This window comes from Salvelinus alpinus, chromosome 33, assembly GCF_045679555.1.
Source record: "Salvelinus alpinus chromosome 33, SLU_Salpinus.1, whole genome shotgun sequence".
Classification (NCBI taxonomy): Eukaryota; Metazoa; Chordata; class Actinopteri; order Salmoniformes; family Salmonidae; genus Salvelinus; species Salvelinus alpinus.
Genome location: NC_092118.1, coordinates 18,698,052 through 18,721,294, shown reverse-complemented (window position 1 = coordinate 18,721,294; position 23,243 = coordinate 18,698,052). Strand labels below are relative to the sequence as shown.

The 23,243-nt window shown below is 45.9% G+C and overlaps 1 long non-coding RNA gene across 1 annotated transcript in view; it reads left to right on the top strand.

The window, feature by feature from the left end:
• Positions 1-19,817, top strand: part of LOC139563315 (uncharacterized) — a 44,400-nt gene extending 24,583 nt beyond the window's left edge. Inside the window, exon 3 of the long non-coding RNA XR_011672531.1 lies at positions 19,756-19,817. This is a non-coding gene — a long non-coding RNA (uncharacterized lncRNA). The remainder of the gene's footprint in view (positions 1-19,755) is intronic.
• Positions 19,818-23,243: the final 3,426 nt, after the last annotated feature.

Sequence of the window (23,243 nt, the reverse complement as noted above, 5' to 3'; positions counted from 1 at the left end):
ACTTATAGTAAGTGCCTTCATCTCAAGATTCATCTTAAAGGCCACATATGAGAGTCAAATATAGAGGACACGAATATTAGATTCTAGCTAAACAATGGATATATAGCGTTTTGCCCCAAAAATTAACATTTTCATATACATCTAAAATATATAACGAACAAAAATCTAAATGTAAAGTGTTGGTCCCATGTTTCATGAGCTGAAATAAAACATCCCAGAAATGTTCCATACCCACAAAAAGCTTATTTCTCAAAAATGTTGTGCACACATTTGTTTACATCCCTGTTAGTGAGCATTTATCATTTGCCAAGATAATCAAATCACCTGACAGGTGTGGCATATCAAGAAGCTGATTAAACAGCATGATCATTACACAGGTGCACTTTGTTCTGGGGCCAATAAAAGGCCACTCTAAAATGTGCAGTTTTGTCACACAACACAGTGCCACAGAAGTCTCAAGTTTTGAGGGAACATGCAATTGGCATGCTGACTGCAAGAATGTCCAGCAGAGCTGTTGCCAGATAATTTAATGTTCATTTATCTACCATAAGCCGCCTCCAACGTCGTTTTAGAGAATTTGGCAGTACGTCCAACCGACCTCACAACCGCAGACCACGTGTAACCACGTGTAACCACGCCAGCCCAGGACCTCCACATTCTTCACCTGTGGGATTGTCCGAGACCAGCCACCCAGACAGCTGATGAAACTGAGGAGTATTTCTGTCTGTAATAAAGCCCTTTAGTGGGGAAAAACTCATTCTGATTGGCTGGGACCTAAGCCCTCCCAGGCCCACCACCCATGGCTGCGTCCCTGCCCAGTCATGTGAAATTCATAGATTAGGGCCTAATTTCTTTCTTTAAATTGATTCCCTTATATGAACTGTACTGTAACTCAGTAAAATTGTTGAAATTGTTGCATGTTGCATTTATAATTTTGTTCAGTATATGAATTAAACATCTGAGAACAGTAATATTTTACACCCACGTGAAGGTACCCATGAGCAATCATTTGGGATGAAAAAACAGAAATGAGGAAGATGGTGAAGTGGTAGAAATATCAGAATCTGTGGTGCTGCAGCTTTTCTGTTTTGATGGGGGAATGGGTGTGAGTTTGGAGGGGAGAGTGCAGTGACGGGGGGAGGCCAGGTTGAGTTCAAGGCCAGAGAGAGTTGCAGTGACCTGGGGGTCAAGCATGAGCAGTAGGAGACAGAGGCTGGGGGAGAGGTTACGTGATGGCCTCGACGCGTCCGACCAACAGGCTTCGCAATGGGACCCTGGGGACAGCGAGGTCAGCAGGCCTCCCTTCAACACCCACACATTACTGTGCCATTTAAAGCCACCCAGCATCTATTTCCTCCAATAAAAACGAATAACCTTTTCTGTCGGAAATCACGGCAGCCCTTAAGTGCTGGCTAGAGCAGGGGCCTGACTGGATGGCCTGTAATTGTGGTGCAGGAGTCCCCCTTTAGTTTCTTTTTTGTGTTTCGGATTAGTATTGTTTTTCAGGCCCCTCTTGGTCCTCGGTGCTTTGCGTGTGATTGCCTGTGCCGCTCGGCCCACACTCAGCAATCAGACAGGAGCTGGAGAGAGACTGGAGAGAGGGGGGAAACAGCAACTCAAGGACCTTTTATAATTGGGAGGGATTTGGGGGGGTAGTTGGACTTTACATTTGGTGTCAGAGTGTTGGTGGTGTGGTGGGTTGGTGGTGGGGTGGGGCAGGGTTAAAGAGGCAGCGATAGGCCCTGGCGTGCTGCAGTGAAGTAGCTCATTGTAGCGGCAGGTCTGCTGTCTATTTGTTGTTGGGAGTGATGTGACATATCTTTGGAAGCCAAGAGAAATGGTTCTTCCAGGCCAGGATTACAGGAGGATCCCAGAACTCTTTAGTCATCAGTGTTCAGTCATTTGAGAGATGTACAGCTTCCAGATCCAGCAGCATGGGCCTAAATGCTATCAGTGTATTCTTAGATTTACTCCTCACTAAATCACACTGAGAGCCTGCCTTACAAAAGCCAGAAACTGAAAGAATTGCTTGTTTTAATCTGTATCTGTTTTTGTTACAGCACGCTTATAAAATATTTAATTCATGGATGTTTAAGGATGTTGTTTACAGTACAAATTGTGATAAACTAGGGTTTGGTTCGGGTTTAGCAGCTCTTCTCTTTTTCTATAGTGTTAACATGGGGTTTCTAATAACTCACATTGACATTAAACAAGGGCTATCTTTACTCACACACTTTTGTCTTTTACAATCAGTTTTGCAGATGGTTTGATAAAGCTTTCATTTCTAGTAATTAATGCATAAAGGCACATTTCACCGGTGCGAGAATAGACTGAGGCAATTAGGTGTTTTTCCCAAAGCTCTTAAACTGACAAAATAGTCATTGTTACATTGTTACTGGCACCAATCATATTGGATCTTTACAAATGAAGCTTTAATTTCACTCCCTTTTCTGTGGAAAATCAGGATAATGATGAGTCTTACCTGCAATGCAATATGCGTATATGAGTATAATCAAGACTAATTATAAAGTGTGTGTGTGTGTAGTCTAAGTGTGTGTGTGTTGTGTGTGTGTGTAGTCTAAGTGTGTGTGTGTGTAGTCTAAGTATGGGTGTGTGTGTAGTATAAGTGTGTGTGTGTGTGTGTGTGTGTGTGTGTGTGTGTGTGTGTGTGTGTGTGTGTGTGTGTGTGTGTGTGTGTGTGTGTGTGTGTGTGTGTGTGTGTGTGTGTGTGTGTGTGTGTGTGTGTGTGTGTGTGTGTGTGTAGTCTAAGTGTGTGTCACCCCATTCCTCTAACACACCCTCACCCTTCATCGACTTCTCCTTTCTTCTTCTCCAACATCTAACCCATGATCCCCTCCTCTTTCTCACAATCTCTCCATCTCTCCCTCTCTTCCCTTCTTTTCTCATTTTTAATGGCAGATGAAGGAGACAAATGGCTCAGCTGCCAGCACTCCCCTCCAGATCAATCTGAAGCCCAGCAGTAATTAACTATTTGCTAAACTTACACGATTGATTTCCATTTAATGCTTCCAGAGATGGTGTAAATGAAGACTGATATCCTAGTCCAGGGATGGGGGTGTGGTAGGCTGTCTTTGGGATGGACAGGAGGATCAGAGGTTTGGGGTAGAAAAATTAAAAAGTGGTAGATAAATTGGCCACTCCCTGCTCGGGGAGGGAGACCCAGCTGGGGACTAATTGAGGAAGGCTGTGCTCACCAGAGGGTACTGTTGTTGGCTTTAGTTCCCTACTCTCACTCTGTACAGATAACATGTTTCCCCCTGTAGCACATCACCCTAGGGGGGATGGAAGAAGGAGAGAGTTCACCTTACAAACCCACCTCCAGCCCTGCTCAGACACTGTGGGCATTGCCATGACAACATACACAGCCCACAGATACACACAGACACATTAGGATACCTATAATGCAGTGTACATGGCCTGACGTACCTTCTCTGCTTCTGAGTACTTCCCAGTGCTGTGCTGCAGTGCTTGTATGCCTCTCTGTCTGTCTGTCTGTCTGTCTGTCTGTCTGTCTGTCTGTCTGTCTGTCTGTCTGTCTGTCTGTCTGTCTGTCTGTCTGTCTGTCTGTCTGTCTGTCTGTCTGTCTGTCTGTCTGTCTGTCTGTCTGTCTGTCTGCCTGCCTGCCTGCCTGCCTGCCTGCCTGCCTGCCTGCCTGCCTGCCTGCCTGTCTGTCTGTCTGTCTGTCTGTCTGTCTGTCTGTCTGTCTGTCTGTCTGTCTGTCTGTCTGTCTGTCTGTAGCCCTAATCGCAGGGTTCTGGGGACGGGGGTCTGATTAAATAGTTAAGAGCGTTAATGAATAGGGTGCTGTCACTGGGCCTTGCTGAGCTTTTGTATTACTCTGGTCCATCAAGGCCCCGCTTTGTTTGCAATTTCTAATTGAATCTGTACAAACATGATCTCCCTCCCTTCCTACTGGCCCACGCCTGTCCATGCTACTGTATCCCTCCAAGAGCCTCCTCACAGACATACATAAGTTGTTTTGTCCTGTGAATGTTACTTATTGCCATTAGTGAGACTACTGTATGTTCGGGTTGAATACAAAAGTTTTATTCATTGCTAAATTACACTGAGGAAGCTTGCCTAATTCTTCTTCTTGTACATTATTTAAGGTAAAGTTAGGCCATCTGTTCCTGTCAGAAAGCCACATGCCTGCTCATTACTGGTCTCCTCAGTTTGTTCTGAACACACTCATGATTTTCCTTTATTCAATTCAATGTTCAATTCCCTCTTTGTTATCTACTCCTGTAGTGATTCCATTGATTGGACACTTTTAGGAAAACCTATTTTAGTCTGTGTTGGTTGCAAAGTGCCCTGTTGTCATTCATTGTGTGTGTGTGTGTGTGTTTGTGTGTGCGTGCGTGCGTGTGAGTGCGTGTGTGAATGCGTGTGTGTGTGTTAGACCAGTGGGTCAGCTATGTCATGCTGTACTCTCCAGTGTTGGCTAAGCATGGCACTTTATGTCCAGTCACTTACCAGCCAATGAACTTGGTTTGAAACTTAGATAAATCCAATTGGTGCATAATACACCATAATGATCAATACTAATTATGTCCAACAAAAGATATCACTGTGTGCACACACGCACTGATGCCTCTGTCAAGCGGATATCTGTATGTGACGTGTGTGTGAGGAACAGTAGAAGCATACCTTCTGATACCTCTGATTCCTCTGATTTAGCCCATTCCGGTTGGGCCTATCCCCTGGCTGGACCTGGCTTGGCTTGGCTGGCCCGGTGAATGTTAATGACGCTGTGGAGGGGAAGAGGCAGTAGGAGGCAGCCAGGTGAGATGCTAAAGTGAGGGAAATTAGTAGTGAGCTTTCTGAAGCTGTTTCCCAGCTGTCTGACGTGGTGGGGCTGTGGGATGCCCTCACCGCAACACCCAAATTAACTTCCCCCCCATCACCAACACGGGAGGGTGGGCGGGATGGAGCCAGGACTTTCTAGCCATAAATAATAAGGCATCCATCTGCAGATGCAAAATGGCCCCTGAGCTAGCAGCCATTCACATCTTAAATTGGTCTAAGTGAAGAGCGGCCGGATGTTTTAATGAGGCCTGTGCTGATTTTAATTGATCGGCCAGTGCATGTAATTGTGAATGTCAGAGACTTGGGCTAAAGTGTTGGACCACTTTGAGTCTCGCAGTGAGTTAGTGGAACAGTGGTCAGCTGCTGTGGAAGGCATCCACGCCAGGGAAGGAAAGATAAGGTGTTTCTTTAGCGCGGTAGTAAAGAGGCAGCGACTCTGATGATGGTGAGTGTGTTTCTCTCTCTGATGAATCCCTCTCTTGTTTTGGAGTTGTGAAGGGTGAGGCCAGGCCAAGGGCTTGTGTTGCCTGACAAATTAACCTTTCCTGCTAGCCTTTCCTCAGTACGCTCTATGTGGGTCTGTGTGTGTTCTCCTGCGTCTGTGTGTGCACACTTCCTTAATTACATTAAGAGGATGACGCACTTTCTTACTCTGTTTGAGCTCACTTTAATTGCTTGTGAATGGTGTGCTAGTGAAGCCTGGGCTGATGGCGCAATATGGACATCAATGAGCTATCTTTCATAAGGCTCTCAGGCGGGGGAGGGCTCTGATTCATAAAGGAATTTCACGCATAAAAGGAAAAAAAGCTACAAAATGCCATTGGGTTTGGCTACTGGAGTAGCATCCTCATGGAATGATATTTAATTCATTAGAGACTCAGACATACAGGCAAAGAAAGACAGAGAGATTTAGTCAAAGAGAAAGAGAGGAGAGATTAATGGAAAGAGAGAGAGAGAGCGAGAGAGAGAGAGTGCGCGAGAGAGAGCGAGAGAGAGAGAGAGAGAGAGACGAGAGAGAGAGCGCGCGCGCGCGCAGAGAGAGAGAGAGAGAGAGAGAGAGGAGAGAGAGAGAGAGAGAGAGAGAGAGAGAGAGAGAGAGAGAGAGAGAGAGAGAGAGAGAGAGAGAGAGAGAGAGAGATGCAGTACGAGACCAAAAGATAGGTGAGGAGAGGCAGGGGAAGAATTTGAGGAGAGAAAGACTGATAGAGGTGAAGAAAGTGAAAAGAGACAGATGAAGAGAGGAGGAAAGGAGAGAGCGAGTGATAGAAGAAGATAGAGAAAGAGAGAGATTGATAGCAGTATAGATGTGTGCCCTGGTGTATTTCCCCCAGTTCAGGCAAAGTGCACTATGGCTCAGTCAGTGACAGAGCTGGGCTGGAGATATGAACTGCTAGGTGTATTCACTAGTAGTGTGAAATGACAGCAGCATTTTACACACCGCACCCCAATCTGACAACTCAATGTGTCTAATATGTTCGCATGCATATAGGTACCAAGAGTGTTAGTGTGATAAAGACTAGCATGTTATTGAAAGGCTGATTGTGTTATTGTTGTTGGTCCTGACTGTTGTAAAAGCAGTGAGTGCTGAGACTGTGACTGCTCCTAGTCTTTGTTCCATAGGAGACTTAATCACAGGAGACTTCATCTTCGGAGACTTTATCATAGGAGACTACAAATGACAACCCCTTTGTCCTTTTTAACATAAAGTTGTCACGTGTCACTGTTGATCATCATAATGTCCCTGCAGTCCATAAAACTTTTTATACTTTGTAAATATGAATTTAATAATATCTTATTTCAGGTATGTCTAAAGTATATTGGCAAGAATAATCTAAGTAGCTCTTAAAACACAATATTAGTTTAGTAAATATTAGTAAATATCCTTTTACTAGATTAGGAAGAGCTACACATGCATTTTTCATGTGTATAAATACTAAGCCATAAAGTAAATGACGTCATACATTAGGTTAATGGCATTGTTGCGACACATTATATCAGGAGCACTGAATACAATGCCTTAGGTAGCTCACACAGCTCCAGAGATGCTCTCTCTCCTCCGTCTTCCCCGTCTCCCCCCTCCCTTTTCCCCCTCTCTCTCCTTCTATTCATTTTTCTCTGCTGTTTCCCATTTCTTGCTCTGCCATATTTCTTTCCCCCACCCCCGCCATCTTGGACAGTCTGTCTGCCTCCCTCCCTCCCTTTCTCTCTCTCATCATTTTAATAGTGGACCTCAGAGCGGTTGCCATGTCGACCAGCCAGCATATTACTATGGCAACCAGTCTTTGCGCGGTGAGGCTGCTGATTAGGGAGAGATGTCTAGTGTAGCCTGGCCAGCGGAGAGAGGGAACGAGGAAGAGGGGGAGAGGGATTGGGGTGCTGGAGGAGGGGTTGCGTATGTCTGGACATTATGTGTGTCTATTTAAATTGAATGTGTAAAACCTGCTCTGCTGACTATAATTAGAACATGTAGGACATTTTTACCAGCTCAGATCACTCTGACACACACGTAACAGTCATACTCTGTACCGGATAGATCTCTCCAGCTGGATTTGAGATTATACTGCTAACCGTTACCTCAGAGTAACAACAATATGCTGTCAGACTACTTATATGTCACTGTATCTTCATATCTGCCTGTCCTGCTGTCTGGTTTGGCTCTCTCCTTTCTGCCTTTGTTTAGCTTGGTGCCTGTTCTAAAACAAAATCATTTAGTAACTGACACACAAATGCTCATTTGAAAAAAAACTAATAGCAGGAAGTTGAAACATTATAGGCAGAAAGGGACAATCTCCCCTCTTCTCTTCTCCTCTCCTCTCCCTCCTCTACAGTATGTTAAACTCATAGTGTGTTGGTCTGTGTCTGTCAGGGCTGGGCTGAGCAGGGACAGAAACACGGAGAGCTTTTAAAGAGCTGCCCCCTCCGCCATGGACGCTAATGAACGCTGCAGAGGATGCCTCAGACCTCCCAGATCTATCAGAGAAACTAATTACAAGATCCAATTAAAGAGAGAGAGGGAGAAAGAGAAAGGAGAGAGAGAGAAAGGTGCTATAAAGAAAGAAACAGTCTCCCTCCTCCACCATTAAAACATCCAGCCTGTTAGCTCATTGAGGACAGTAATTACAGCATATTTATTATTCATCCCACAGCTAAATAAGAGCCTGACATTTCACTAACAATAATAAGGACAGAAAAAATCCCCATAAACTACATTCTAACTAATTGCCCTGCTCAGAGATTAAACGACTGGAAAAAATGTGTTATTTGCTTATTCATATCATCCAGAGGAACTATCGTCAGCACAGCTATGCACTAGAGATGGAATGTCACTCAGGGAATCTGACTAACGTAGGTGGTCCTCGTCAGGACCAGGATGTTGTAGTGATCACTGATCATGCGTGTAGTAAGGAGTGGTCGGCTATATCCCTAAGCATGGTTTTAATGTCTGGTCTCTCTGTTATGTGGGCTTGGCTCTGTGGTTGGAATGGTTTGTTCTGTCTGGCCTGTGGTCTCTTCCTCATCCACTGCTTTTGAGGTACATTATGTTTACACATTTTGCAGCCGCATTATCACAGTGAAGTCAGACAACAATTTCTTACAATGCAACAAATGATCAATTATTCTCCTGATTGTAACGCTCGTCGTTGGAATGAGAAGAGGAGGACCAAGGTGCAGCGTGGTAAGTGTCCATATTTTAATCAAGAAATAGAACACTGAACAAAAACAATAAACTGACAAACTAACGAAAACGAAACAGTCCCGTATGGTGAAAAACACAGACACAGGAACAGAAAATAACCACCCACGAAACACAGGTGGAAAAAGGCTACCTAAGTATGATTCTCAATCAGAGACAACTAACGACACCTGCCTCTGATTGAGAACCATACCAGGCCAAACGCAAAACACAACATAGAAAAACGAACATAGACAACCCACACAACTCACGCCCTGACCATACTAAAACAAAGACATAACAAAAGAACTAAGGTCAGAACGTGACACTGATGTGGTATTTTGCAATCTGGCTCGCTTGGTTTTTTGCCTGTGCATACAGGCTCCCCTAGCTCTCCATCCCTCCCTCCTCCTTCTCCTCATCTCTCCATCCCCCATCCTGAACTCTGAGGCACCTCATTAAGACAGCGGCCCCCTGGCCTCATCGGTTGTGGCTGAGGTGAGGAATATCATATAATCATGAAGTGGAGATGGCATTACACTCATCAGAAATTATAGATGAGTTTTATGGCGCCTAGGCAGGCCCGGCGGACACAGGCCCGGGGACCTGGGTGACAGCGGCAGGGGTCGGGTTACTGGTGGAGGGGTCACAGCGAGGGCCTCCACCTCTTCATCACTCAGTCCCCTGCACCCTCTGACAGGGACAGGAACTACGCACACCACCCCTCCCCTCCCGAAACCACAGGGAAAGGCTTTGGTCAGACGCAACAAGCATTCATCAAATGGCATTATACAAACCAAACCAAATCTGAGAATCAGAGTGGCTATTTCCTTCTGAGGCACAAGCCGTTGCTTAGGCATCTGCCGCCATCTTACCTTGGCTGGCTCAGAGCACTATCAGAGATGGAATCTAGTTTTACAACACGACTCAGGTTATTGAGCCCCGGGATTTGAAGTTACCATTCAATTATAAGAAGCTTTTGTACCTGTCCCAAACACATACAGGACACTCAATCCAGGACAATAGGATGACAGTTAAGATGTTTATACTGTATTGAGGGCCATAGACTTACTAACACTTTCCCTTCCTTCCCTCTCTTAATTCCCTCGTCCTTGGATCTCGGAGGAGCCCTGCTAATACTCCTTGATTAGATAAGTCAAGCAGCGACAGACCGCTAAATCTGACAGCGTAAATGAATAGTCAATATTTGGGGTTTCGGCGAGCTGAGTTAGCTCTCCAAGAGGATGACTGTATCTATATGGGATTTCCACTCAGGATGTATAGCAGGAAATGCGGGACTGAGTTGTGTGTGTGTATCTACTTATGTGTATTTTATATATCCTCTATATATGAAATGTGCAGGATCATGCACACGCACACACACACACACACACACACACACACACACACACACACACACACACACACACACACACACACACACACACACACACACACACACACACACACACACACACACACACACACACACACACACACACACACACACACACACACACACACACACACATACACACACACACACACACAATCACCACTCATATGCACACTCTCCTTCAATGACAGAGAGAGACATGGTTTTTAACCTTGCAGATCTGAAAGGAGGGCTAGCAGCCCAGTGACCCGTGCAGGCTGGGGATTTGAAGTCAGGGGCTGGAAAGACCCCTCTCTCACCCCCCACCTCCTCCATCATCAGCCCTGCAGCCCCCTCACAGCCCTCCCCCACCCTTCTCCATCCAGCCCATAGCCAGCAGGCCAGCACACAGGGGGGTTTCCACACTACTTATCAGCAGATATGACCCGCGTCCTCAGACGCCATGATTGATAGTTGTCATCTATAGCATAGCCAGCCAAACTTCTGCTGCACTATAGAGGCCAGGAGACAAGCATAGTGTTTCAGCCAGGATGTCCAGCATCCATCCACTGAGGTCCAGAGCAGAGCAGGGCTAGTAGCAGGACTGTCTGGCTGGCTGAGCCTGGATCCTGAAGGAGAGCGGGACCAAGGGAGGAGCATGGTGCTGGTTCTGTGGAGGAGTCTCATCATGGATCAGACAGGCTCCTCTTATTTATTCTAATCTCTCTCTAAAGGGGGCTGTAAAACAAGAGCCTTAAACCAGGATGAGCATTATCCTCTGACATGACAAACTGTATTTTTCTAGCTTGATATACACCCCCAGCCATTCCTCTTCCCCAATTCACACTATTATACACAGGACTGCACACACAAACCATAATTACATGGTCAAAACACACATACACACAAACTCTCTGACACACACACACACGCGTGTGCGCGCACAAACCCATAGTAGCACTCCAGCTCGGGGCTGTGGGGCAGTGGTTGAGCAATGCCTCCCCGGGGGGGATATTTTATAGTTTGTGTCCATCAGTGGCGTGGCCTGGGGCGTCGGGGTTGACAGTAAGTGCTCTCAACATCGGTGACACTGATTCATCTGAGCCATGACACAGATGAGAGAGGAGGGGGCAGAGGGGACAGAGGGGGGACAGACACAGGGAACCAGAGAGGGAATAAAAAATAACTTAGAGACCAGGTCTTGTCATGTCTTGTGACGATACACAGGCCCTCACTAGAGAGTCTTATGTATCTGTGTTGGAACCTAGTGTACGTGTGTGAGAGCTCATTCAGGTAGCTGGTGATGCTATCAAGCACTTTTTGTCTTTGCCATAGTGATCCTGTAAAGTTCTGTATGTGTGGTAATGGTAGTGTGGTAGTATGAGCGTAGCTGTTCTCCAGAACACATCCTCTGTACCAGACCGAGGCTGTTCTGAGCTGTGCTGGGCTGGGGAGCTTGGCTTGAGAGGGAGCCCCCCAATCTTACATGGCATTTCAATTTCTCATCTTCCCTCGCTGCTGCGCCTCTTCTACATATAAATAGGGAGGAGGGTCTGAACCCCAGCCTCCAGGATGCGCATACTAAGCAATCAATGTGTCACCTCTCCCTGACAGTCCTATTTTTTTTCATACGGGCGCCGCGTTCATTTTTTCTTGTCAGCAGAAGGTAATTTGCTCTATTGTGATTCAGTCCGAAAGCTTGGTGACGAGGTGTCTGATAGGTCGCCCCCCCCCCCCCCCCCCCCAGGGGCTGAAAGAGGCACCCCACTACCCAGTCCCCTCTCCCCACACCCAGGCCAGCCCTTCTCCATCTGAGACAGTAGGGCTGCTAAATTAGATAAGCGGGGCTGTGGCTGTGGCGGGGCTGTGGCGCAGTGGCCCTGATTAATAAAAGATGCAGAGCTCCCAGGGGACGGCCTTTCTGAGGGCCGAACAGAGCCATGAACAGTGCCACAGCACAGACAATGGCGTTTGCATTGGCACAATGGACAGGAAGTGGAAAGAATGAACCAATCATGGAAATATAACATTTAAAGCAGCCTCGCCCCATGCACCTCTCTCTCTCTCTCTGTACCCTTATGCATCATAATGGATCATTTTGGCCTCATATTTTGTGTGGAAAAAAATAGAAATATTCATGTATTCATATATTTAGGAACTACATCCTGCTGTTGACATATGTTGGATGGAAGCTTGCGATTTCCAGCTGTTTTATGGCGTTTAAGAAAAAGCTAAATATTTCCAAGGCCATTAGAGCCACTGCATTACCATGAGCAGTAACACCTCCATCTTGCATGGATGCACTGAGAGCAGGACATAGTGTTTGAAAAAAGCTATATACGTATGTGAAGTACCCCCCATATTACTGAGGTTCCATTTTCACTGGAAAATGTCACAATAAATAGGGGAGGGGAATATGAAATGATTGGTTATCAGCTCATATTTTTCTGAATAATGTAAATGAATACGGATACTGATATTTCTGCTGGCCATTAAGTGTTTCATTTTTAGGTTAATGGTTCTGTGTCTGTGTCTGTGTGCGTGTGTTTATGTGTGCGCTGAGGGGTGTGGAATGTTCTGGATGCTCTCATGCAGAGCACAATCACACAGAGCGGCATGGCGTCATGTCAGCCCAGTCCCCATCAGCCTCATTCACATATAATGGCTTTGTTACCAGGAGTATTTTCTCCTTCTCCCTCTCTCCTTCTCCCTCTCTTCTTCACCCTCTCTCCTTCTCTTCTCCTTCTCTCCTTCTCTCCTTCACCCTCTCTCCTTCTTCTCTTCTTATCCCTTTCTCCTTCTTCCTCTGTCCTTCTCCCTCTCTCCGTCTCCCTCTCTCCCTCTCTCCGTCTCCCTCTCTCCCTCTCTCCTTCTCCCTCTCTTCTTCTTCCTCTCTTCTTCTCATTCTTCTCCCTCCCAATGTTTACAGGAAATACAGCATAGCCTACGCTGCCTGTGGAGACCACTAAAAGCAAGGAATAATAATTACTATTTTTGTCTTCTTTCAAGATATGTGCTTAACATTGGGAACATTCAAGCTGCTCATTTAATGAAAATGAGGGAGAAAAAAAATTCACTGAGGAACATGCACTATTCTGGCAGACATATGCACTTGACTGTTCCAGACATATACAGATACAGTGATACCCTTTACCCAACCCCATCAACTAGCCAAAAAGAGAGACATTAACCAATATGCACAACAACAAAAAACACGCACAGACGCATGCACATGTGACACGAGCCTACCGGACGAGCTAAACTACCTCTATGCTCGCTTCAAGGCAAGTAACACTGAAACATGCATGAGAGCACCAGCTGTGCTGGAAGACTATGTGATCAAGCTCTCCGTAGCCGATGTGAGTAAGACCTTTAGACAGGTCAACATTCACAAGGCCGCAGGGCCAGACGGATTACCAGGACGTGTACTGCAAGCATGCGCTGACCAACTAGCAAGTGTCTTCACTGACATTTTCAACCTCTCCCTGTCCGAATCTGTAATACCAACATGTTTTAAGCAGACCACCATAGTGCCTGTGCCCAAGAACACTAAGGTAACCTGCCTAAATGACTACCGACCCGTAGCACTCACGTCTGTAGCCATGAAGTGCTTTGAAAGGCTGGTCATGGCCCACATCAACACCATCATCCCAGAAACCCTTGACCCACTTCAATTTGCATACCGCCCCAACAGATCCACAGATGATGCAGTTTCTATTGCACTCCACACTGCCCTTTCCCACCTGGACAGAAGGAACACCTATGTGAGAATGCTATTCATTGACTACAGCTCAGTGTTCAACACCATAGTGCCCTCAAAGCTCATCAATAAGCTAAGGACCCTGGGACTAAACACCTCCCTCTGAAACTGGATCCTGGACTTCCTGACGGGCCGCCCCCAGGTGGTAAGGTTAGGTAACAACACATCCGCCACGCTGATCCTCAACACAGGGGCCCCTCAGAGGTGCGTGCTCAGCTCTCTCCTGTACTCCATGACTGCACGGCCAGGCACGACTCCAACACCATCATTCAATTTGCAGATGACACAACAGTGGTAGGCCTGATCACCGACAACAACGAGACAGCCTATAGGGCGGAGGTAAGAGACCTGGCCGTGTGGTGCCAGGACAACCTCTCCCTCAACGTGATCAAGACAAAGGAGATGATTGTGGACTACAGGACAAGGAGGACCGAGCACGCCCCCATTCTCATCGATGGGGCTGTAGTGGAGCAGGTTGAGAGCTTCAAGTTCCTTGGCGTCCACATCACCAACAAACTATCATGGTCCAAACACACCAAGACACTTGTGAAGAGGGCACGACAAAGCCTATTCCCCCTCAGGAGACTGAAAAAATTTGGCATGGGTCCTCAGATCCTCAAAAGGTTCTACAGCTGCACCATCGAGAGCATCCTGACTGGTTGCATCACTACCTGGTACTACAGAGGGTAGTGCGAACGGCCCAGTACATCCCTGGGGCCAAGCTTCCTGCCATCTAGGACCTCTATACCAGGCGGTGTCAGAGGAAGGCCCTGAAAATTGTCAAAGACTCCAGCCACCCTAGTCATAGACTGTTCTCTCTGCTACCACACGGCAAGAGGCTTCTACACAGCTTCTATCCACAAATCATAAGACTCCTGAACATCTAGTCAAATGGCTACCCAGACTATTCACATTGCCCCCCCCCCCCCCCCCCCTCTCCACACCACTGCCACTCTCTGTTGTCATCTATGCATAGTCACTTTAATAACTCTACCTACATGTACATACTACCTCAACTAACCGGTACCCCGCACATTGACTCTACTTTTTACTTTTATCTCTTATTCTTATCCATATTTTTTTTAACTGCACTGTCAGTTAGGGGCTCGTAAGTAAGCATTTCACTGTAAGGTTGTATTCGGCGCATGTGACAAATACAATTTGATTTGATGTACACACACACAGCTTTAACATGTACATGTACACGCAGACGCATACACTCACACAATATAACTCTAATTGAAGTAAATGTAACTCTGCCTCAGATAACATTTGGTCCCAGTCTAAAAAGAGTAAAACACACTCTGGCAACAGAATGATTTTTTTCAGAGTTGTAAACGCTCAATTTAGTGTTGCATTTTGCATTTCACTCTGTACAGTATTAATTTAAAATAACTCTGTTACCTTTTTAACTCTCTGAAGTGTTGTTCAGTATTCTAGAGTTAATTATTCACAGTAATGTTTACTCTCACAATATAATCGCAAGAGCTAATTCAACGCCTATGGAGAAAACTCAACACTATTTCGGGGGTTTATATGGTCCCATTTGAGGTGTAAAGGTGTAGAGTTAGCATTTGCACATTTCTTACTGTGTCATATTATGGTGGCTTGCAATATGACATCCAAGCTCAATTGGTATCCATTTAAGAGGGAGGATGTCCAACAATTTTACATCACTGTTATGGCTGTTGAAAGGAGAGGACCAAGGTGCAGCGTGGTGAGCGTCCATTTTCTTTATTTAGTCAAAATGACGCCGAACAAAACAATAAACTCTACAAAAACAAACCATGAAGCTCAAAGGCTATGTGCCCTAAACAAAGTCAACTTCCCACAAAGACAGGTGGAAAAAAGGGCTACCTAAGTATGGTTCTCAATCAGAGACAACGATAGACAGCTGCCTCTGATTGAGAACCACACCCGGCCAAACACAACGGAATAGAAAACATAGAATACCCACCCCAACTCACACCCTGACCAAACCAAAATAGAGACATAAAAAGGATCTCTAAGGTCAGGGCGTGACAGTACCCCCCCCCAAAGGTGCGGACTCCGACCGCAAAACCTAAACCTATAGGGGAGGGTCTGGGTGGGCATCTATCCGCGGTGGCGGCTCAGGTGCGGGACGCAGACCCCGCTCCACCACTGGCTCACCACACTTTGGTGGCACATCTGGTGCGGGACCCTCGTCGTCAACCCCGGACTGGGGACCCATGACTCCTCACTGGAGGCTTCGTGCCGTGGACCATCACTGGAGGCTTCTTGCCATGGATCATCACTGGAGGCTTCGTGCCATGGATCATCACTGGAGGCTTCTTGCCATGGATCATCACTGGAGGCTTTGTGCCATGGATCATCATTGGAGGCTTTGTGCCATGGATCATCATTGGAGGCTTCTTGCCATGGATCATCACTGGAGGCTTCGTGCCATGGATCATCACTGGAGGCTTTGTGCCATGGATCATCACTGGAGGGAGGAGACGTATGGGCTGGCTGGTACGTTGAGCTGCCACATGACTCACCAGGCTGGGGAGACATACAGGAGGCTTTGTCCTTGGCAGAGGCACCGGATACATTGGGCCGTGGAGGCGCACTGGAGGTCTCGAGCTAGGAGCCTGCACAACCCGTCCTGGCTGGATGGTTATTTTCACCCTGCAGATGCGGGGCGCAGGCACAGGACGCACTGGGCTGTGCAGACGCACTGGAGACACAGTGCGCAAAGCCGGCGCAGGATATACTGGGCCGAGGAGACGCACTGGAGGTCTGGAGAGCAGGGCTGGCACAACTCTTCCTGGCTGGATGCTCACCCTAGCCCGGCAGATGCGGGGAGCTGGAATGTAGCGCACCGGGCTATGCAAGCGCACTGGAGATACCGTGCGCTCCACCGCATAAAACGGTGCCTGACCAGTACGACGCTCGCCACGGTAAGCACGGGGAGCTGCCTCTCGGGCTTCCTTGCCAGCCGTGTTCCCTCGTAACGCTGCCGCTCTGCTTTCGTCGCTGCCTCCGCCCTCCTCAATGCTTCCACCTGTTCCCATGGAAGGCGATCCCTTCCGGCCAGGATCTCCTCCCATGTCCAGGATCCCTTGCCGTTCAGGATGTCCTCCCATGTCCATTCCTCCTTTTTCCCACGCTGCTTGGTCCGTTGGTGGTGGGAAGTTCTGTCACGGCTGTTGAAAGGAGAGGACCAAGGTGCAGCGTGGTGAGCGTACATTTTCTTTATTGAATAAAAATGACGCCGAACAAAACAATAAACACTACAAAAACAAACCGTGAAGCTCAAAAGCTATGTGCCCTAAACAAAGTCAACTTCCCACCAAGACAGGTGGAAAAAAGGGCTACCTAAGTATGGTTCTCAATCAGAGACAACGATAGACAGCTGCCTCTGATTGAGAACCACACCCGGCCAAACACAAAGAAATAGAAAACATAGAACATAGAATACCCACCCACAACTCACACCCTGACCAAACCAAAATAGAGACATAAAAAGGATCTCTAAGGTCAGGGCGTGACAATCACCCACAACTTACATTCAAAATAATAGATTTGATTATGTTAGGAAAATGTATGTTACAGACTGTATCATTGTGTCGCATCAGATCAAAAACAATCAATGTACATGTGAAAGCACAGATACTAAAATAAACAATTCTAAAAATCAACCTACAACAGAGCATGCTGGGAAATATGACAATGACGTCTCTCGCACATCTGTGGATACTCCATAATTCTAACTCCCTGTTTCTGTTTACACTTGTGGAGTTAAAAGTGCTCAGTCCCAATCAACTCCAGTTATCAACACTAACTCTAGGGAGCGTATCAATCTGTTGATGGTTAAGATGACTCCGGTAGAGTCAATAAAAAAATGGTACTCTGTGATTTAACTTTCCTTAATTTAGCAGGTGTTAAGCCTGCGTACATCTCTCTGACAGTCCTCCCCTCTCTATAACGTCCCCTGTGGACTGTGTAACCATTTTAGCGCGTCGTTGAATACCGTTGCTACTGTTCACTGTGTTTCAGTAATGATCAGAGAGGGTCTATCAGACATCACACAGCCCATAAAGCCTCTCTGATGTCAGCACATTTTCATTGTTATCAAAGGCGTATGCCGTTTTTATTATTGGGGCCTACACATTTCCTCTCAGCCCCTGCAGCCTACAGAGATTGATGGGCCTCATTTATGAATATGTATAAGATATGCACGTGGGTCTGAACTGGCCTTTAACCTTCATTTGCTCACACATAGAGGCTTTGCGCTCCTCCATCACATCACAACATCTTGTTTTAAATCTGCTCCCTTCCAAAAACGGAATATCAAGTGGTTCTATTTCCTGTGCTGTTCTTTCTGGGTAAATAATCTGCAACGCACCTTGTGTTGATTCTCCTCAAGTCACAAGCCCATTTTAATAGAAGTATAAAAAATATATATATATAAAAAATGTGACATTACTCACATTCATATGAGGTGTTATATTATGAACTTTTCATTAAGGATTAGAGCTGAGGCGGGGACTCTGCTCAGAGAGAGGAACAACATTTGATTAAAACATTAACATGTTTTCTAGTACATTCTTTACCAGCTTTTTGCTATCCCTCTTTAGTATTCTCACTGCCTTCTCTGTGGTTAGATTTCTCAAAGGTGGTTGTCTTATAGCTTTTTGATGCCAAAATACATCACAGTGACCGACTAAACTTCATTTCCCAGAGAGCAGTGCAGCTGGTAGGTGTGGCCTGTTCTTGTTGAGGAGGCTGCCCTCTGAGGTCGTTGCTCTGGTCATGTGAAGGGGCAGCGGAGCCCCATGGGCCGTATGACAAACCGAGCTGCCACGCCGAGGTGTGTGTCAGGGGTGTTTTTCCACAAAGCATTCTATAAAAGTGTAACTGGGCTGTGTTTGGCCTTTCCTCCTGGTAGGCGCACACCGTTCAGCCAACAGGCCCCCAAAGATCTCTTAAAAAGTGCTGATCCACAGAGCCGGGTCCTGCTAGTGCTCCTGTAATCCTTTCCAGCATTTCACCTCCCTTCCTCCTCTCCTCCTCACATTCCCTCACGCTCTCCTGCTGAGTCACTGGTACTGAGTGACAGAGGGATGGGGTCGGCGTGGGGCTTGTCAGAGCCCGGAGGTGATTATCACGACAAAACAAATCGTCAGCGCTGCTAATTGTGTGGCAGTGAAAACCATAACTGTGGTGTGTGTGTGCCCGGGGGTGCTGAGGGGCTCTGGGGCCGTGGCTTTGGGGAACCAGGGGCCTGGCACAGAGCCAGTGGAAGACATAAGCACCATCATTACTCAACCCCCCGCCCACCACCCGCCCCGTCATCACCAAATGTGTCACATACAACCTGGCACTGTCACCACATACGCCACATCTACATATCCCCCCACCCCCCAGCACCCGCTCCCCATGTTCCTCCCTCCCTCACACTACACGCACTCCACAACAGGACCAGACAGCAACAATCTGTCACCAGGCGCCATCATACATCACTGCATTAATAAACATGAATTAGTAATGGCACAATTACATGGGGTTGCTCTGGCGTTTACTGGTACAATAATTGTGTTCCTCTCCTCTCTCCTCTCTCCTCTCTCCTCTCTCCTCTCTCTCTCCTCTCCTCCTCTCCTATCTCCTTTCTCTCTCCTCTCCTCCTCTCCTCTCTGGGCCCCTGCTCCCCTCTGGCCAATGCTGGATCTCCCTGTCAGATCTCAGGATGGGGCTGAGGAGGAAATGGAGGCTACGGAAGATAGCTAGTGTAGGTAAAAGGGAACAAAGAACCAGAGTGTTCTCTCCCAGGCTGCTCCTGCTGGCTGTATCCTGGAGCATGCTTCACTCTCTGCCGTCAGCTGACATCCTGCCCCCCGCTGTCGGGTTGCACTGGCTCTGACTGAGGAGGACTCCCGGAGTGAGGATACTGAGTACTGACATTCTGTTCTCTCTCTCTTTTTGTTTCACTGTGTGTGTGTGTGTGTGTGTGTGTGTGTGTGTGTGTGTGTGTGTGTGTGTGTGTGTGTGTGTGTGTGTGTGTGTGTGTGTGTGTGTGTGTGTGTGTGTGTGTGTGTGTGTGTGTGTGTGTGTGTGTGTGTGTGTGTGTGTGTGTGTGTGTGTGTGTGTGTGTCTCAGGTTCAGTTCCACTGTGTAAGGAGGGGGGCGTTTGAACATTCTGATCTCCTGCGGCCTGACGGTACGTGGACTGCCTCCTCCACTTCAACACAACACTCCCAATACACATCACACTCACTGACTGAATGGGGATACAAACAGCTCTTTACTATTTACACAGTAGACGCCATAAATGACTGACTATATACAGTTCAGGGGAACATCATTCTACCGCTTGAAGGTTATTTCTTATCCATTACTTGAATCAGATGTTTTTATTGACTTTTTTCTAGTTTGTATATAAAGTGAGTATTTTATTGCTCTATGTACACACTCAAACACACAAGAATACACACAATGAAACTCTTGCTGTTCTTGCCTCCTGCTTCTTCATACTCTCCTTTTCAGCACAACGTCCATGTATGGTCGTTGTGCTGAGGTTAGGTCCACGTCTCTGACTGTGGAAACTCTCTAAGGAGAGAGCTTTTTCATTTCTGAAGCAGATGAGATATAGTGTCAGTATAAAGAGGACAACAGGAGTGCTGTGTAGTCTGGGACGACACAGCAGTGGTTAGGGAGGTTTGATTGGGCCTTTATTGCTTCTAGGAGAGGGCAGCCCTCCACCACTCCCAGTGAGGGAGATCCCAGAGAGAGTGTGTGAAATGGGGAGAGGAGAGACACTCGCTCCAGGGTTTCACTGACATAATCCAGTTGTGTCTCTCCTTCACACACCCTGCCAGAGGCTCTGATATCGACCCTCTCACCACCCCAAATCACACACACACATACTTTTATGTTTCACTTCATCACTAATTTCCATGCCTTACACACAAACAACAGAGGCAGACATGTCCCAGACCTGTTCCCCTGTTCTTCTAGACATGTTCCCTCCTCCCTCTCTCTCCCTCTTTCTCCTCTTTTCTCTTTCTCTCTTTCACCCCTCCCCTCACTCTTTATTCAGTTTCTCTGGCAGAATCTCCTCTTTTACACTGTCACTATTCTGCAATGTGTTTCTCCTCCTCTCCCAGGGGGCCACTGTGTTTTGTTGCCTTTTGTTCCAACAAAACAGCCTAATTGGTTGATTAGGTAGGGTTGACTGACCTGTTAATTGAATACTAATTTAGATGTGATGTCTCCCCTGCAGATTAACATCTGATGTAAACGCTGTGTGAGTAGACATCAAACTAAATTACAACAACAACAAAATCTACAAAGATTTAAGATGGTACTGTAGACATGAAACATTCTGGATTGTCCATGCCTTTGAATAAAATAGTTGATTAAAACAGAAAGAAAACTCTCTTTATGTGAAATTAACCATTACATCAGTCAAATAAAAATAAATGTACTCACATTAAAATGTAACAGAGACCGTGAAGGCAGTAATATCCACATTAAAATCAGCATGATTCAGCCTTATCTGATTGTAGTCTTGTTATTTATTATTGAGAACGTTCTTCATTATTTCCACTTAGTGAACAGCCATTGATGCCCCTTAGAATAAACCTAGCAGAGAATAGAAAGTGCCCTCTCAATGTTAAGCCTCACCATGGTTTCTTCATCTAAACAGTTCAACTTCAACGTCTAAACAGTTCAACATCTAAACAGTTCAACATCTAAACAGTTCAACTTCAACATCTAAACAGTTCAACATCTAAACAGTTCAACATCTAAACAGTTCAACATCTAAACAGTTCAACATCTAAACAGTTCAACATCTAAACAGTTCAACTTCAACATCTAAACAGTTCAACATCTAAACAGTTCAACATCTAAACAGTTCAACATCTAAACAGTTCAACATCTAAACAGTTCAACATCTAAACAGTTCAACATCTAAACAGTTCAACATCTAAACAGTTCAACATCTAAACAGTTCAACTTCAACATCTAAACAGTTCAACATCTAAACAGTTCAACATCTAAACAGTTCAACTTCAACATCTAAACAGTTCAACATCTAAACAGTTCAACATCTAAACAGTTCAACATCTAAACAGTTCAACATCTAAACAGTTCAACATCTAAACAGTTCAACATCTAAACAGTTCAACTTCAACTCTAAACAGTTCAACATCTAAACAGTTCAACATCTAAACAGTTCAACATCTAAACAGTTCAACTTCAACATCTAAACAGTTCAACATCTAAACAGTTCAACATCTAAACAGTTCAACATCTAAACAGTTCAACTTCAACATCTAAACAGTTCAACTTCAACTTCTAAACAGTTCAGCACGGGCAAGTAAACCAACTTAATATGGCACGGTCAACAAATGAATAAGATTTGTGGCAATGAATGTTTTACCATTGTTCCACGCCTACTACTTTTAGCGTGTATTGAAGAAACACGACAGGGTCTTTAAGGAATGGGGACAGTTCTCCTGTTTACTCTGAGGGGTGTAAAGCTTGTTGAAGTCTTAATGTCTCACATTAGCACGTTTAACTGATAGATATATTATTCACAAAATGTCCTTGAGATGTTTTGAAACAAATAGGCTCAAAGTGCAAGGACAAATAGGAGGTTTTCTTATTGTGGAGGTTGTGTATTGTGTACAGTTCCAGTATTTGTTATATTTATTATAGTTTGACTGTTTGACTTTACAAATAAGTAACTAGAACTCTATGCAGGTTTGTCTGGCTCCTGCAGCACACAACGTTGAGTCTTTTCCCCAGGCTCCTTCTGGAACACAGGAAGGCAGCATTCAGAGTGCATGTCATATCCACTGGTCTGAGATCAGGGATTCAATGCTGCCTAATACAAGTATTTATCCTGCACAGAGTAGGCCAGGTCTCAAGGCAGCATCATACAAAGTCTGTCCGCAATACTATGGTGAATCAGTCCCCAAACATCCACTCCTATGCATGAGACAAAAAAACACACATTTAAAATCAATCAATAAAAACTTGATTTCCCTTTGGGTCATGTGACTGGCACTCACTCCTCTGTGCTAAGCCTTGGAGCGTTGTGTTGTACATCCATTGTGCTGCCAGTCCAGACGAGCACCTCCATAAAAAGGTGAAAATGCATCAGACTGGTCATATGTATGTCTTTTGGATTCATGCCTGACCACAAAAAAATAGATATATCCCCAAAATACAATATATATTTTTTTAAATAACAGAATCCAAGCTCCATCACTATCCATCTAATGTAGGAGGTAAATATCTCATTACTCCAGAGGGAAACTGTCTCCACCCTAGTGAGGATTTTCAATTCCATGACCAGACGCCCAATAGTCCAGTCCATCATTCCAAGGATGTAGATTTTTTCCTGGCATCACTGACGTCAGTGTTACAGTATCTGAACATACTGAGTGAGGCATCCTACATTTAGCGTAGTGCTCCTCTGTCCTGATGTCTGTATCTCAAAGATGCAATTCCATGGATATGGGCCTGAAGTTTGGCCTTTTACCATCTTCATCAAGGAATTCCCTTCTGCTCCAATATAAAGCCACCTGGTTGTCACTGATGACTGTTGTATGTTCTGGGCCTCCTCTGACCCAAGT